Source organism: Fistularia commersonii, chromosome 2 (assembly GCF_037954325.1).
Source record: "Fistularia commersonii isolate RoL2024-O1a breed Wild chromosome 2, RoL_Fcom_v1.0, whole genome shotgun sequence".
Lineage (NCBI taxonomy): Eukaryota > Metazoa > Chordata > Actinopteri > Syngnathiformes > Fistulariidae > Fistularia > Fistularia commersonii.
Window position 1 is genome coordinate 18,658,204 of NC_141285.1, and position 6,239 is coordinate 18,664,442.

A 6,239-nucleotide genomic window follows, 5' to 3' on the forward strand; every position below is an offset into this window, starting at 1 on the left:
ACAAAGACATGGATGACAGAGTCTGGTGTGGATGTACTTGACTGGCCTACACAGAGTCCTGACCTGACCCTGATAGAACACCTTTGGGATGAATTACAGTGGAGACTGATAGCCGGGCCTTCTCATCCAACATCAGTATCTGACCTAACAAATTTGCTTCTAGAAGAATGGTAAAAAAATGCCCATAAACACACTCCTGAACCTTGTGGACAGCCTTCCCAGAGGAGATGAAGCTGTTATAGCTGCTAAGGATGGGCTGATGTCACATTGAACCCTATGGATGAGGAATGGAATGTGACTTAAGTTCATATACAAGTCAAGGGAGGTGAGCAAATACTTTTGGCCATATGGCGCATCTGCAATATCTAGTTTTTCAGAGTCACCTGGTATTAACTGATAAAATAAATGGAATGGATCAATTGTTACCTTTTAATGCTAAAAACCACAATACAACAAGCTTCTTTTTTTATAACATTTTTGTATGGAACTTTATATATAATAACTGTGTATTTTAATACCCACATCAGTTTTGTGATTTGTTTTTCAGGATTATACTGAGCATTCTCTGCCTTTAGATTAGTACTGTACTCCATGAACAGCCCAGTATCAACTAATCCCTTATAATCCCTTGATGAGAATTAAATCTTCAGGTTTATATTTAAAATGGTAAAAGATTTGGTGGTGTTTTAATGTTAATTTCATGTCCTGTCATTTAAGGTGTTTATGAAATGACTTGGAGTTGTTCTAAATGTTTTCTATTTTCCATCTATGTGAATTTGACTGATGAATATTAAGCAAGTCCAAACATTTAAAGCCTCTGAAATTCCCATTATATATAATTTAGCATGAACCTCTGGATTTTTATATACTGCATACTGATTGTAGGTAGGTATCAAGACTCAATCCCAAATGCCGTTGAGAGAAAGAGGGTACTCGTTCAAAAAATAGGCTAACTCCTTGATCGGTATTAGCATTTAAATAATTTACACATGTTCAATGCCAAATGGTTACATTATTTAGAATTGTTCATTCTCTGCACGGATATTCTTTCATCTCTGCTGCTATATTTAGAGATCTCACTCGGCCTGATCCCCAAGCGTTTGTGTAATATAGTTGGAAAATACTCACAACTAATTCAGATTAAAGATAAAAATGTTTATCCCATTGCCTGTTTCATATGCTAATATAAACATTTCACTTTCACCTAGGGATGCACTGTTGATCTGAGAGAGACGTTTGACTACGCACTTCTCCCACCTTTGAGACTTAGAAGGCTGCCAAAGCATTGGAAATTGATCTCAGAAATGGAGTAGTGTTTGTGTGTGAACCTGCACATTGTATTTCAACCTTTTATGCAACATCTGCCGTGTTCCCAATCACGGTTCGCACCATCAAAGCATCCCTCAAATGTTCATTCTTGTTTCAACAGAATGAACCCATCTAAAGAGCACATGAGAGAGCCTCTCATGAGAGAGACTGAAGCTGATGTCAGAGATCTGACCAAAAAAATGTATCTGACTGACACCTGCAAATATGTTTTCAGTTTTAAATAATCATTGACTCTCCCCCTTGAGCCCCACAGTCAGCAGTAGGATTATTTAGAAAAATGATGGAGGCAAATGTAGTAGGAGTAACATTTTTTTCCTGATTTTTCAAATTTGTGATTTTCCACCCATTGCACAATGAGATTACACTGATGTTGAGTGTGGTTGAGCTGTGGTTTGTAGTGGATTACGAATGGCGTGCATGCGTTAGGTGCTGCCAAAAGCAAGTCAGGGACCGATGTGTGCACAGAGCTCGGCGGAAAACAGACTGTCAACTCAATAAGAGAGCAGTCAGCACATCCCTGCATTGGCTGCAGCTCCCACCAGCATTTTGGAAGCTCACCCATTGGAACGAGATTTCTTGTATTCACAGAAACATTATTTATTTCAACTGGTTTGTCTAAAGGCTGTGTTCCCTTAGATAAATATGGATCATTGTAGGATGTATGTGAAAATTAGATAATACAAAATATGTGTGAGAAATAGGAATACCAGTGTCACAGCGACAGCGGTTTATGCATTTGGGCTTCACCGTTACTTGCGCATCATTAATCAGAACAGATGTTTATACAATCCGCGACAGTGTTAAAGTGTATTCTCTCTATTAGTTGCATTGATATCTGGAAAATCTATAAAAACATTAACTGTGTGTGACATCTTTGGAGAGGATAAAAAAGGATTCCTGTCATATGATACCAGTGGCAAAGAAATCAAACATGAATTTAACAAAAATGGATTTTTTTTTTCATCCGCGGCTTTATCCATGATTGCATTAAAGAAGTCAGTTTTTTAAATGTGTTTTAATCTGGCAATCTTTCAAAAGAATTCCACAATAAACCTGTAGGTTTAAGATATCCGTCCATTATCTTTTTTCTTTGTACTTTCTAAGAAATTATCACTATCTTACCAAACTTTTTACGGATATATGAATGTTATTATCCAAGTCGAGGAATAGTTAAGGTGATTTAAATGTAAATGGCTTTGAATTCATAATGTCATGACTAACCTAAAAAAGACAGTGTGCTGTCTGTGTTGAAATCTATCCAATCTCCAATCTTTACCACAGTGAATTCTGATACTCAAGTTCACCAAATTTACAATTGTCTAAGCCTACAAATAAATAAGGGATAATCAATGTGTTGCAATAGCTAGTAACAGACTGGCAAAATGACAGAACAATAAGGGACTTGGAGTAAAATAAATGACAGTATGCTTACTGAATAGCACTGGCTGTAAACGAAATGTTTCTTCATGGCAAAATGTTTTTTGTTGGGTTCCCAAAGTTGAAATCATGGGTATTGTGAGTTATAATAATAATAATAATAATAATGAATTGGCCAATTCAAAATTCTGCAACGGAGTTGCAGTTAATACGGTGGATCAAGGTATCTTGGATGGGAATCAGAGTGCATTTCATAATTTTGTTAAATTTAATCTTGTAACAGCCCCATATTAAGAGATAGCTGGATATAGTCCATGTAAGCCAGGGAAATGGCAGTGGCGATCAGCCGTCAATGCGCTATGATATAGCTAATTTATTTAAATAAAAAAAAAAAATTAACAAAAACATGATGAAGCCAGGGAAAAGCACACACTGAAACTTCAAATTAAATTTTAGGGGGCCTTTATTTCTTGAAATTAAAAAAAAAACAGAAGAGTTTACAAGATATGTACAAAGGAAACGAGAAGATAGACAAAAAAAAGGAACATACAGCAGAGCACTGAGTACACGGACGCTTAGCTTTGGCGGCATACAGACAGTATTTCACCATTCGCAATCCTATCCAAATTAAACAAACAGATTATGGCTTTTTATAGTAAACAACATCACAGTTTACCACACAGTGTTCGTATTTTATCAATAAGTCCACAAACAGCATTATTAAATTGCCTCGCCACCTCCGTCCATATTGTCCAAACATTGCTTGTCTGAACTTCCTGACGTTTTTACTATAACCCCGAAATACCACACCATCACACCATCGATAATACGCCCCCGCTGTCCAACATAAAAAATGCAACAGGCGCAACAAACAGGGACTCCAAGACAGTTCAGTGGGCTCCTTTGCTAATTTAAAAAACACAATTTACCACCTAGTTCCTGTGATAATAAAACAATATTGTTTCATGAAACAAAAGGCTTTTTTGTACAGAGGAAACGGAAAAAAGTTACACAGACACACAGAGAGTTACACAGAGATTTCATTACACACAAGCACACACACACACACACACACACACACACACACACACACACACACGCACACGCACACATGCACACACGCACACACGCACACACTTACAGAGTAGCTGTCCACAGGTCTACATAAAAGACTGCAACTGGTGAGGTGGCACAGCAGTTATGCAGAGGGAATGTGCAGACAGGTGACAGAAGTTATAAAATGATAAGGAGTCAGACAAGGGGGAAGGGCAGAGGAAATGGTTGGAAAAGATGCAGCCTGGCGGGCTGGAGCAATGAAACACCAAGTGTAGACATACGGTGCATACGAGGATATCATACACGGAGCACAGAAGGATTGAGAAATAACCTGGAACAAGAAGTTCTGGTGGAGTCTGTGTGACTCTCTTGTAAGAGTAGCGTATTTATATTTATACTTGCTGCAATTCCCCGCAAGTGCGCACAGGATCAGTGATACATAGAGATGCATGATTTTTTTTTTTCTTTTCTTCAAATCAGGTGAATGCGTCTGTATAGTGAACACACAGTAAGACTATATTTTGCAATTTTAACTTCGGTTTCTCCTTGTCCCAGTTATCTAAGGACACTGTTCCTCCCTCTTCCACTCTGAGTCCTCTTCCATCTCAACACCTTTGAGATATAGCACTACTTAGGACAGGCGTTGCTACTCTCGGACCCAACAGCAGGATCAGACCAAAGACAAATGTTGTGATCACTTTACTAGTGTTTGGTTTAGGTTATGTATACCACACAAAAAGTGTGAGTTATTCTCGCAATATAACCTGCATTTTTAAGCTGTCCTCCCTTCTTCTGTAACGTGGAGGAACTCTTGCATTGAAGTATTATATGTCATGGTTATTATACATTTCATCAATGCTTCTCCCTGTTCAAGTGCCTCAAGGCAATATTCTTGGGCCAATCAATTTGTCTCTTTACCTTGCTTACTTTGCCTGATGGTTTGAAGATTTAATGAGAATAAAATTCTATTGAATTCATCCAATTTGGACAGAACAATGCCCTGGACGCTCATATATCTTCTGCACGTAAATGAGAAATCCAGGTGTCACAATGACCTTGGCTGCCATGGCTGAAATATCCATTTTGCTGGCCTGTAAAAGGAAGTTTTTAGATGCCACTGTTGAGGAGATGATAAGAAGGCAGGTCAAAGCAAATGCTGAAGAGAAATTTGCACCAATAAAAATGCATTGGAATGATCGAACATGAGCCATAGAAGACAAGTTCACTTTTAGATTTTACAGTGGAAAACAAGTGAAAATGTGAATGTTTTAAAATGAAAAGTAACCCAAATAAAACCCTGGCCATAAGCCCTGAACACAAAGCGTTCCGATATGGGAACTCAACAATCCAAACTAAAGTGTGGGCATAAGAAAGGTGCTGTCATTTCTTGACTTACAATAGTAAGCACAGGCCGTTACAATAATCTGAATTTGATGTGAAAAGTAACTAATGTTGTCCCAGAACAAAGTTTCGAAACAGCCATCTCCAACTCAGCTGGAAATTAACCTCCCCCTCCCAAAAAAATAAAAATAAATGATGGGAAGACTTCAGAGACCTACTTCTACAATATTTTGTCACAAAAAAAAAAAAAATGAATCCGAATCAGAAGGTATTTTATCACCAAATATACAACGTGCACAGGAATTTGACATGCTATGACAGCACCTTATAGCAAGAATTTTAGGATGAGAGTTATGAGTTACAAGTAAAAGAAAAATTAACTCCGCAGCAAAAACAATCCTCCAATGAGTCCAAACCCTTTAAAAAGGTTAAAAAATATTTCAAAAAGTAAAATAGCACTTGCTTGGCGTAGGATTACTTCCCATATAAACGTTTTATAAGGTTAAAAGTTTTATTGGTTTTACTTAAGTTTAAGATATATGTACTTGTGTGATGTAGCAGTGCAATCGACCGTCAATTTACCTTTTTGCCGAGATAAATTGCTATGGATCTCTATGTTCTATGACTTTATCTTTAGAAAATGTATAGCTAAGAATAAGATATTAAGCCCTCTAAAAAGTTGAACAAAAATTGTTTGATAACCGCAAAACAGATGTTTACAATTTACCGGCAAAGTATCCTGCAGTATCTGATGTACTACTTTCTTTGATCACATCCTTTCCTGTCATGACCCAAATCATAGTAATATTGTTGCCCTGTTGGATCTGTGTGTCATTTTTTATCCCCATTTGTGCAGCTACGGAGCTACTTCTTTGCCTTGCCAAACTATGTCTCAGATGTATTGGGGTGGGGGGCATCCAATTAAAAGCACAATGCATTATTATTTCACAAAGCTCCCTCTCTGTGTCTTCTCTTGAAGCCCTTCAGATTACATAACGGCTCAGTGTCAACAAAGCGAGCCCATAGAGGACAAGTTAAGGGGGTCTTCACCGATCATGCGGCTGAGCAGCACTAGACTCCCCCCCAACAGCTTTCATACCTCCCCTCCACTCCTCCTCCCGCTTCTTCCTTTTTGC